The sequence below is a fragment of the Monopterus albus genome, unplaced genomic scaffold, assembly GCF_001952655.1.
Source record: "Monopterus albus unplaced genomic scaffold, M_albus_1.0 scaffold31.1, whole genome shotgun sequence".
NCBI lineage: Eukaryota > Metazoa > Chordata > Actinopteri > Synbranchiformes > Synbranchidae > Monopterus > Monopterus albus.
Window position 1 is genome coordinate 6,644,956 of NW_018127911.1, and position 12,566 is coordinate 6,657,521.

Consider the following 12,566-nt stretch of genomic DNA (forward strand, 5'->3'; position numbering starts at 1 on the left):
CACACCAGCCTCTGATTAGCAATGCCATGTTCAATGCCTGCTCTTTGAAAACCAGGCCACTTTCTGGTCATGGTAGCACTTAGATAAAAAAATATAAATGTGTTCCCAGGCCTATAAAATCATCTTCCATAGACAGGGACAAAGTGCAAAGTGGGTTTTGTTTGTCGGGCCATTTTCGCTGCCCACTCACCTGAATCATGTTTATGCTTGTGCTTGTGGAGACAGTCCTATTTCCTGTGAATTAGAGAGAGTATAATGAAACTTCAAAAGCCCTTGTAACTTTAAAATGAACCACACTGCATTCATTACCAGTCATCGATCCACCACGCTGAATCTCACAACTAATTTTTCACATTTTACTGTAAGCTTTACTCGTTCTAGCACCACCCATCTGCACTGGGATAATAATTGATATGGGGTTCCCACCAGCTGACTTGGACTGGACTGTGTTTACTGTGTGTTTCAGACTGGTGCTGCATTGTGATTCTTTCTTGTCCAGACATGGGATAACTGTTTGTTTTTTCAGGCACACAATGGCCAAAATCCGTTCCCTCCCAGTTCCACAGAGTTCCAAGGTTGCTCTCCTTTTTGAAAGCAGCATTCCCATTGCCTAGTTTGTGCTTCGCCTGCTACTTTTCGACTGCACAACAACTGAATTTAGTTTGTATGCTACTGCACATGCAGGCAGGCAGCTGATGTTCCCTTCCTTCCTGTGTCGTTTCTTTCAAGTTCTTTGACAAATGTGGTTTTAGGACTGAGCAGTAGGCTGTGAAGGTAAAGCTGCTGTTAAAAGCTAGAGCTGGGGAATTGCTGTGCTCAGAAATGATCATTTCAAGGAAATCATGACGGTTCAAAAGAAATAACAAGGAAACAAGAATACCAATGTAGCATGTCAGGCTGGGTGAAGATACAAGACATCGCGTGCAAGGACAATTTTGTAAGACCATGTAAGAATATCTTTGATTTGACATGTCTAGAGAAAGAACATAAGTTCTCAAACAACAGGAGCTGATGAAAAGCTTTTGAGAATGGAATCAGGGCCTATTATAGTTTGAGCTGGTGTGCCCAGTCAGCCGGGGCTGTCTGGTTTACATAAGCAGAGCCAGACAACAGGAAAGGGCCTGAGGAAGCCTTCAGTAAACAACCTTTCTTTGGATAGTGATGGATGAATAAAAGAAAGAAATGGCAATTTGAGGTATTAGTTAGGAACCGAGAGAGAGGGAACAGAAATCACAGTAGTTATTATACCCACAGAGATGTGACTGAGAGTTGTTGCCTTCAAGCACTCTGACCTGTTTGTCACTTCAGTTATTTATGGCGGGGTGAGTCAATAGCTATCAACATTCATCTTATCCTGAATCATCACTAGATTTACAGCCCTGGATCTTCAGCTTTACTGGCTAACATGGTATAGGTTACCAGTGGTTCAAAATAGCAATATTACAACATTAAAATGTGTATAAATTATGCAAATTATACAGTTTTAAGCCTTCTTTAGCTTTTATTACCCAAATGGAAAAAATTCTCTTCTCTCTCAATTTTATTCTCTCATTGTTTTTATGCTCTGCTGCTCAGTATCTGACTTCTTTATGAGAATATAGCTTGTGGTAGGTTAAAAGCCTTAATATGTAGAGGTTAAAGAAAGACTATATGTTTTTATGCCCTAAAACATGGTCTCTAATTAAATAACCTGGCTCAATTCTCAAAATCAATAGCAAGGAGACAGTTTTGGAAAAGCATCAGTTTTTGTATGTGGAGTGTGCTTCACCTGGCGGCAAGAGTAATAATCCCCCGGGAGTCTCTTCTTTTGGCAGTTAATGGAGCCTACCCTCGCAGCTGTCTTTTCAAAACTTCCTCCCAGATCCCAGGGAATCAAATTAGCACTTATCAGCATTCTTGCTCTTCTGTAATTTTAATTCCATGTTGCTGCTCCTGTGCTCTGTATAAATGTGATGGACTGAGCTGTGTTTCTTCATGCCCTTTAAAAAAGAAAAGTCAGGTAACTCATTCTAATGTGCTTTCTATCATTTCTTTCTTACCTCCTGTTTTCCTTGTTTGCTTTTTTGCTTCCTCTGTGCTTGTCTTTTGCTACTGTTAATTAGAGTAGTTTCAGTTGACACGATGGTGTTTGTAACTCTGGCTATTTCACATCAATTTTTTTTTTGTGGTTTTTATACCCCGTTCATCCTGGATTGTAAACCTTAGATGACTGGTGGTGATTCAGGGAACTGCTGTCCTTACTGCATGCCACACAGACAGCAAGCAGTTGTGTAAATTGAGTCCACAGTCACCTCCTTGCCCTTACTGCCTTGCTCAACCAAATCCTTACTGGAACAGTTGACATTTTGGAAAATACACTCATTGTGTTTTGAGAAGATCTCGTTAACCTAAGTTAGTATTAAAACTGGAAATCGGGGGTAATAGTTAGTCTGGCTCTGTCTGAAGGTAACAAGTTCTGCCTAACAGCAACTATTTACTTATTTACATGTTATGTCTGTTTATCTTGTGTTTGTTTATCTTGAACAAAAGGGTAAAAATGAGATTCTGTGGCTTTACAGGGAGTCATGTGTCATATGGCTTGGCTGGTTGTCTGGACAGTAACGATCACCGTCCCTATGCTAAATATGAAGCTACCTAGAAAGCAACTAACTCTGGACTAGATGTGACTCTAAACCAGCAGGTCTGTATCAGTTTTACTGTCTCATTTCACCTCTGACCCTACAGTCGGTCATGAGAAGTCAAGAAAATGTGAATTTGGATTGTGGGAACACGGACAAATAATCTGCATTTACATGTTTGCATCTGGTCCAGTTGTAGTTCAGATGCGAAAATCAGATCCATGCCAGGATTGGCCCATTGTGACAAGGGACACTGGCCCATGTATGTTTAATGAATTTGGCCAGAACCTATGGAAATTCTGGGCCAGATGATTTTTGTTACCAGGGTAGAATGAGCAGGCTTAGTTTAGCTCATCTGAAAGCAGGAGGAAGCAGATTTTTGATAGATTGAACAACCAAGATATAACTTATTAATAAATCAACTGGGATTTAAAAAAAAAAGAAACTAATGGTGTCTTCCCATTTAACTGATAATAAAGCGTGACTCCTTTGGACCAAGGACACATGACAGTGTGTTTGATAATCCAGATTAAATACCATTTGTAGCCTTCATCCTCACCTGTCAGATGGATTTGTCTATTATCTGTACCTCTGTTTGTGTACTAACCAAAGAAAGCAGAAAGTAGCTTCTAGCTTTAAGCATTCTATTATTTTGCAGGAGTATGGCTTGCAGGCTGTGACCACTGATGCTGAATGGAAAAAAAGGTCTGCACATTGTTTAGAAAAGGTTATTCACCAAGCGACATTCTTCTGCGTGTTGCTGCTGTTGTGTACATGTAATTTAAGCAAACTTAACCTTTGTTCTGTGCATGTGTGTGTGTGAGTGTTAAATAATTTTTTGAGGTATCACTATTGTCCAAATAGAACGGGGAGACGTTCTGACCCACTTTCTCATTCATATTAAAATGGTAATTACATATCAGGGCTTGATTCACCTGTCATGTTGTTGTCACAGTAAAACTTCACCACACCAGCTCTTCTAGCTGCTCACCAATGGGAGGAGCTGTGAATTCTTCTTCCATCTCCAGCTGATAAGCATCCCATCATCCTTTGTGGGTGTCTGCTATGAAAGCAGGTGTGCTCAGTAGCAACCTGGACATCCTGCTGGCTTAATCAAAGATATGGAAATTGAAGTATTAAATTGTGAGAGACAGTGAGAAGGAGTTATATATACAGTATGTGTGTGTGCTTGTGCACACCCTTGAGTTCAGCGCATGTGTGCGTGTGCGTGATATGAACCTAGTGGGTGGTGGAGTAGCAGAGGTCTGGCCATGCAGGCTAGATTTCACTGCTGATAATGAGGTGCTGTTGGAGATAACGGGGGCAAAGCCAATTTAGAATCACTCTGTGGCCGTTTGATATCACCACATTGACCAGATTGATGAGAACTCGAAGACAAGCTGTTGTGCATCAGCATTTGAAGATTTGGGATTGCACAGTCTTAGACAGCCTTTTGAGACAAAATGTAAAGAGAAAGCGGTGGCAACAGGGCTAGAATTTAAAATGAAATCAGAGCAGCACTGATGTTTTGGGGGCGAGTTGTTCAGTTGTAAGACCATGTCCAACCCAAGAAACAGGCCAAATATACCAAGTAAAACCTTTGTCCCACACACATTTACAGACACAAAGTTGAACTAAACTTGTGTTCTGCATGTTGGTTTACCCGTAACTGTGCAGAGCACAACTCTGCGTCTGGTGATATGTCACAGCGACACATCTTAGCATGGTAATTGCAGTATCCCAGAGATGGATCAGTCTCCCTCGTGTACTGCAGTTTATTGCCTTATAATTATGAGAGTAATTATGAAGATGTGCATGAATATGTGTGTACACACAATTCATAGACTTACAAACTCACACAGACACATCAATCAGAAATACTGTAGCTGGTGATTAAAATCTCAATGTGAAAACTAAGGTCTAAGTTTGAGATTTATTGATTCTATTTTTAACAAAGTGTGTTAACAACAAAGCAATGGCTCTGTTTAAATTTCTTCATTTTGTTGTTACTTTTGAGTCAAAGCCTTTTTTTAAAAAAAAATGCCTGGTACTTTAATGTTTCATTCTGTGAATGAAGTTCTATCCAAGTCTTTTTTTTCTCCTACACACTTGTCACCACAAGTGCTGCGATGTGCGGTGCAGCCACATTAAGACTACAGAAGCATAAGAATTACAACAGGGCTCTTCTGTGTAATATCACTCAGGATACAAAAAGTATGGTAAATGAATACAACTTCACATAAAAAGCATTATATTCTCTGGTATATTACAACATATTATACACACACACACACACACACGCACACACACTCCCTTCTTGGGGACTTCAGGGGATTGCTAAGAACAATGGTGGGTTACTGCACGCAAGGACAAGGTGTGGCTTGTCTGACACAGTAGGGTTCAAGCGTTTTATGTGTTTGCCCACAGTGGGAAGCAGGGACCAAATGAATAATTTCCAAAACAACCTGGATGTGAGCTGCCTGGACATAGTGAGCATGCTGAAGGGATGTCCACGCTATGCTGGGAGGAAAATGAGCATGAAAGCTCCAAGCAGGCGTTCTGTTTTATCCTTGGAAGTGACAAAATCGATGACCCTCTGTATCTATACTGTATCTGATGGACTGACACGTACACATGCACACAGACAGAGCTTGCATTTTATACAGCACCTTCCACCCCCAAAACACTCATCCTTTGCCCACAGAGGGAGATACTGCTAAAAGAGCAAGCTAAGGCTTTCCTATGGACACAAATTTGCTTTCATTAAACTTTGTGTGAAGTTCATCAAAGAGCATTTTGCCCCTTCAGCGTTCATCCAGTTGGCCTCTTGATTGGCAGCAGCAAACCACAGATAAGCAGTTAACTCTTTCATGATAAAGACTCCATTAGTACTATACACAGAGCTCTGCCGAGGAGGAGGGGGAGGGAGATAACTCCATGTTCCTAAACAAGGCAAGAAGACATCTTTCCCCGTGTCTTCCTGTCCAGGATATCCGTTGCTCAGAAGCAAAGTCATTATTGTGGAAAAGGCTTCCCTGGAGTATTTTAAGTTTACAGAGTATACTGACGTTCTGTATTCTCTCAGTTTTGTGGCATTTTCCAAAATCATATTAGCTCCACAGGTTTGTCTCATCTTTGGTGTGCTGGGAGTTACTAGAACTAAGGTTATCTCAGTGCCAAATCCCTACAGCGGTTGTGTTGACAATCTTGTGGGGGAAGTGGGCGGGGGTGGGGGGCTGTGCCTGTCTGAAGGCATGGTCTGTTTATAAGAGAAAATTCAGCAATTTCCTTTTTATAAAACAAGACACAGCCTTGTAGCCCCTCAAATCACCACATACTCAGCCTCTGAATTCACAATTTGATACCCAGCAGCACACTCGCACGCACACCACAATGAATACTATCTTGTTCCAGTACGCTCACACAAAAGCATACAAATATTCAAATATATGTTTGGCATTTTCACCACGGCTTTCAGATGAATTATTCAGGCCTAATCTTCAGAGGGTGGCATGAATTGAACATACACCAGTCAGCGTCGGCCATCTCCGTCTGGTTTGTTGTGTGTTACGTTGAAAGATCAATGCACGGTTTACCTCTCTGGCCCATCTCTCATCAACTTTTAATATATGTACGTGCAATGTATGATCATTAGAAATCTGTGTGGCACTGTGGGGTGTCACTAAATAAAAGCAAATAGACATCCTCCAGCCCTTCTTTCTCTCTGTCTCCTAGTCTCTCTCTCCGTCCATTCATTAATGATATCTATAGCCCTTAAGCCCTTCATGAGTGTTGGTGGAGTGTCGGGAAGCTCTCTAATCCCCACGTTACTCTTTATTCTGCCCATGACGCTCATCCCCTCTGTGTCAGAGCCTGAAACCCTCACTAATCCCCTGGTGGCATTGCGCACAGGGCCCCAGCTGTCGGCTCCCATGCTGCGCCGCTTTGCGGCCGGCTAATTTGTGGCCCTGCTTGGGATGCTATTGATGTCACCCTGCCCCATCTAGTCCAATAACTTTTTTTTTTTACTCTCTTGCTCTTTCCCACTGCTTTCTTTCTAGCTCGCTTCCTTGTTTTGCCCTCTCTCGCTCCTGGCTGCTGATGAAACTCCCAGCTGGCACCAACTGAACACTTTTGTTTCCAGTGCTGTATTAAGAGTCAGTGTCCTTTCTGTCTGTGCCTGCACATTACATTCCTGCCTTCTACCAAAAGCTGAATGGACATGCAGTGGAGGAGGTGGAGATAAATGCAGCACAGAGGGCAATTTGGGCTAAGCAGCCAAGAGCATACGGTCTAAGTGTTTGAATGATAGCACATTAAGAATCTTCAAGTTCAATTAAGAGTGCTTAACAGCACATCAGTATGCAGGCTCCAGCTCTCTCAGACTTATTTTGATGAGAGGAAGGAGGTGGGAAGGGGCAGAGAGGAAAGAGAAGGGTGGTGGGTGAGGGTGTGGGGAATGATTAGCATTGTTTTCTTTCTTCCTAGGTTTCTCAGTGCAGCTCAGTGGAGCAGTGGACTGCAAGGAGATTTTGGGCACCTTGGTTTCGCCCACCCAGGCTAATGCCACCTGCCTGGCACTGTGGGAACGAGGGAGTGTACGTTCAGAGAAACACTGCAGAAGATTATCATTAGTGGCATGAAAGAAAAATTCAGATCCTTTAGTAAACGTAGAAAACGCACATACGAAATATTCTGCTGAAAGTAAAATTCAAAACTTTAATTATTTCAGTGCTGAAGATTTTTAGGTTATAAGAAGGAAGGCTGTCACTCTGCAAAATGAACTATTAGCTGCTAATATATATACAGTATATCACTGTATTATTTTTACAGATGACATGGAGTAATTCAACAGTTCAGCATTTTGGGAAAATATTAGCTTTTTATTTCAGGAATGAAATGAGAAGATCAATACTACTGATACAGTATGTTTGTGCATTACCTACAAAGGAGGGAGGTGATTAGTTTAGCATGTAAGCAGGGGTGCCAGCCAGCCTGGCACTGTAGACTACAGCATCTAAAAATAGGCTGTCTGACAAACTTCAGTTTTATCCACTTTTTTTTTGAAGAGCATCTCTATATTGTTTGTCGTTTGGTAACTTCCCTGTGACAAGAGTCACAGGAAGTTATAGTATGTATTGTTCACCAGGAAATGGTTACAGCACATACTGTAACTCCCATTTCAACAAACAAGATCCAGTCATACTTTGAGTTTTAGGAGTGTGGGTAGGCATACTTTTGTTCATGACTTTTACACCTTTGTTCTTTGTCATATTCAATATTTCTTCTTGTTCTTCTCAGCTGATTTGGTGGGACAATTATCTGTTCTGTGTGACTCATTACTTTTCATTTTGTTTTTGCAAAAAGAGCAACTGTAAGTCAGCTTACTGGCAGGGAAGCAGGGTATGTAGCGGGTCACAACAGCTCATGGCCTGTTGTGTGTATACATTGCACAGTTTGAATTCAAAAGGATGATTACAGGTCAAATATTTATTTCAAGGCAGATCAGAGATAAAGAAAAGACTAGTACAGAGAGAGACCAAAACTAATGATAGCAATGAGAATTGGAGTTAGACCCCCAAGTTGAGACAGGATGTGAAACTGACCCCATTCCCAGCTTGTAGTGGTCTCATCGATGTGACATGCATTACCATCACCGTCCCTTCACTCATGATCATAGCCTCTTCCTAACATGCTGGGCCAATGCAACGCACCACTCTCTCTCGCTTGCTCTGTCATCCCATTCTCTGGAACCACTGTCACAAAGATAAATGAGAATAGCAATAAGTCAGTAAAAATTTTCCAGCAGTCACTCTCCTGGTGAATTTTCCAGTGCAGTTCTTCTGTGAGGATGCAGGATTAGCTTGGGGGTAGGGGAGGTGGGGGGCTGCAGTCGGGCAATATGAGGTCAGGATGAGTATTTACTGGCCTGGTATGAATTGACAGGAGAGCGAGGCAAGAAGAAGTCTTCACGAAGTGATATAAGCCAGTGTGAGTTTGAACCCTGCTCTAGGTGTCAGATCCCATTCTCCTGAAAACACCATAGCTAGAAAGAAAACACAGCAGGAGTTAAAGTCATCAGGTTCGCTCCAGACTGACATCAAGTACATCTGCAATCCTGTAATGTTTAAAATATTTAAATGACACGAGTATTGAGAAGAAGCCCTAAAGGGTTTTGTTAATATGTGTGTACTGTAGGCAGTGCAGACACACCATTAAAATCCAAATGTTCACTCTCCCTTCCTGTACAGCACAAGCGCAACAATGTATTCCTGCACATAAACAGATAAAACCACTTATAATGCTCATTTCTGAAACCAGCTTGCAGAACAGTTAATTACCAAATTATATCTCCATTTCGCATTAAACTGCAAGACTCTAATTTCAGCCGTCACTTTATGACAGATTTTTTTGTTTTCTTTTCTGTCACTTTGTTGGAGGGAAAACTACTCTAACCACCCCCGATGTGTACTCTGTGTTTGTTGATAAGAGTTTTTCATTTCTATCAAGCACCATGCATCTGTTATTGTTTGACAACCAAAAGCAGTCCTTATGATCACAGTCAGAGACGATTCAGATACAGAAACTAGACGCTATGAATGCTACAGGCAGACGGCATGAGTGGAGGCTGACAGACGGCGAATGAGAGAATATGACTGCAAGGAAACTGACACAGGAAAGTTGGGACCCTGTAGGAAAATAGCACTGTCATTTTCTCACTGAACATCTTGAACAGTAAAAGTAAGTATGACTGCCAGAGTGATCAGCATGGATTCTCTCAGTGATGAACAATATATCAGTATCTCTATAAATTTAGATTTAAAGCTTATCTAAAAATTAACTGTTATCTAAAACAGATGGTGTATGGTTGTGTTCACTCTACAAGTATTAAGATCAAATATGGAAATAAAATCTTATAAACACTGCATTTATTTGGCAGATTTTCCTTAATACAGTAATTTCAGAAACTCTGCTTTGTGCCGTTGTTCCACATGCCATTGACTCCTGAGTGAAGGCATTATGTGAACCAGAGTTCACACAAGGTTTGCAGGAGAGATTATGGATGAGCCTGTGGGTTGCACTACACAATGTTATAAGCTAATTCCTCAACAACAGTGAGTTCAAGACATCTCAGTGCCTTTTAAGAAAGCAGACAAGATACAGTACTGCATTTGTGTCCTTGCATTTATGCAGCACATGCTCATGGACTCACAGTATGTGCACACATGCAGAATTAACAGAGTCAACTTTCCACATTCCAACTCTGTAGCTCACTCCTCCTGGGCACTCTGAATACAGTTTCAGCAGCTGATATATAGCAACACTGTATAAGTCTAAATATCATGAATATGTAGACTTTCAAAACTGTCACAGTGTAACTTGTAAGGTGCTGGCTCATGACTTCTGCCCTGGAATAAAATAACTTATTGTATTTATAAAATATTAACCTGAGCAGCAGCAAATAAGCAGCAAATACCTAGTCGGCATGTTAACACACCGTTAGGGTCTATTTTATATCAAATGAATATCCACCATAGAATTTCTTTATTTATGTGAATGACAAAGATCTTTCACACTGGAGTGCTAATAACACCCAGAGGTGTTACGCCATAGCTGAGAGAAAAACTCCAGGGCAGGCTTATGCCCAGAATTTCTATGGGGGATCTGTGGGGGTGCAGTGGGCGATTTGCATCACCCCTCCAGGCTCTTTCATCCTGACCTGGCAGTACTGTGCACATGGAGGAACAGTAGCCAGTGCTGTTGCCTGGACAACTGATCGCTGGATTACAGGTTGGGAGAGGGGGTCAAGAGACGGATAGAGAGGGAGAGACAAAGAGAGGGAGGGTGGCAGTAAGAGTTTGGGTGTTTGGATCAGTGATCTTCAGACCTAGTCCTGCTGGTTTTTCATTTTGGACAGCTAAAACCTGGGACACAATATGAATGCAGTTAACTGGCTGGTTGGAAAGAAAACCATCAGTGCTCTGTAGGCTGTGGTTCAGAACCAGTGGCTTGAATAGGCTGTCACTGTGATGTTTTTTCTACTGAGCATGCATGAAGCATTAATATGTTTCCACTAGGCTTAAACCTAAACACTATATTGTCTCATAAAGGAAAAGGTGAGCTACAAACAGCGTTGGTCTCTCTGGTCAGTTCCCTGGTTAGCACCTCCAGTGTTCACTATATTCAAATTGTGCAGTTTTCCATTCACTTGGGCTTCTTTACCTGTAACTGGGCAGTTACATTTTAGCCACTTATGATAGTTTGGATAGTTTGATACTTTTTGTACCATTGTGGTGATTTTCCCTCAACACAAAATAAGACTGTGTTCCCAGTGGTAATAGTAGTATGACTAAGACTGAATGGTTAATAACTGATGACCATCCAACCAAATGTCTTGTCAGTTCATTGTAACTAGACTGAAACTTATGTTCCCCAGTCTCTTTACATTATGTAGTTGTATTCAACTACATAATGTAACTGGGACTCTCTAAGACTCCTTTCCAGAGCTAATGATTATTTTTTGACAATTGGTCAGGTTCTAGGCACTAACTGTCCTTAGTTAAAGGTTTACTATCAAGTGACGTCCACACAGTTTGGAGTTGTATGGTGATGTATGAAGAAAGCAAAAGTGCAAATGCCTAGCAGTAAAAGTCTAATGGTTTGCCACCACCTTCCTCCAAATCCAGAAAGGAGCCTTTTCTTATCTCCGTTTGACTCTGTTTCTATGTGGACCAGACCATTGAACTATGGGATATGGCACACTCAAATCTAATGCCTGCAGGGGAAAGAAAAGTTTCTACTGTTGCTGCATATTAAAGCCTAGCCATTTTCTGCGAGTGTGGCATGTCTTTATTCAATATCAGGGGTTCCACAGAGACAAGTAGAGCTTTAGCTGGCAGCAGTGCGGTGAGAGTGCGAGTTGCTATCTGACTGACTGATCGTTTTTAATAATGCTCACCCCCTGTGCTCACATTTGTTCATATTTAACCAGGGAGATGTTGGAGTGGACCAGTGCTGCTCTGTTGTTTTTCTATTAAGCTGAAAAAAGGACAATGGTGATATTTTGTGGCAACAAGGAGGGAGGCGTTCCTCTGTCACTACCTAAATGACCTCTCAGGATTTGTGCCTCCCCATGAGAACCCCACAGTACTGGAACATGTAGAACTGCCTCTGTGAAGTACTTACCGCATGTATGGTACGATGCATACTGTTCTGTTTGATGCACACCACTCTTGTCCACATTCAGCCACCTGTCTTTTACATCTGGATGGCAATTGACATGGTTAACTGCATGAAAACGTCATTTAGCCCTTGTTGTAAAGGAGCGCTGGCCCAAGTTCGCAAACATTTGTTGACTGTTCTCTTTCCTCTGGTTCTGTATTTGAGTATTGTAAGCACGCAGATGTTCATCTATTTTTAATGAAACTGAAACCAGCAGCTTCACAACAATTACAGGCCCAGCTCCAAACTTATCTTAAATTTATCATTTTATTTTCCCTCTCTTGCATGATGTTTTATGAATTCAGCAACTATTTGTCATCTGCATCCTCCATCACCACATCATCATCCACTGACATTTGTGGAATTTATGTTTGGTGAAATTGTGTTGTTGATTATACCGATCAGCCACAACATTAAAACCACTGATAGGTGAAGTGAATAACTGATGATTTTGTTACAGCTGTCTTCTGTCAGTGTGTGTGTGGTATATTAGGCAGAAAGTGAGCAGTCAGTACTTGAAGTTGATGTGTTGGTAGAAGGAAACACAGGCAAGCATAAGGATGTCAGTGACTGACAAGGGCCAAACTGTGACGACTAGCCACAGAATGATGAGTGTGCCCATACTGGCCCCTGTCTAAAAATGCCTACAATGGGCACATGAATGACAAAACTGGAAGCAGTGGGAGATAGTGGCCTAGTCTGGTGAATCACATTTTCTTTTGGCAA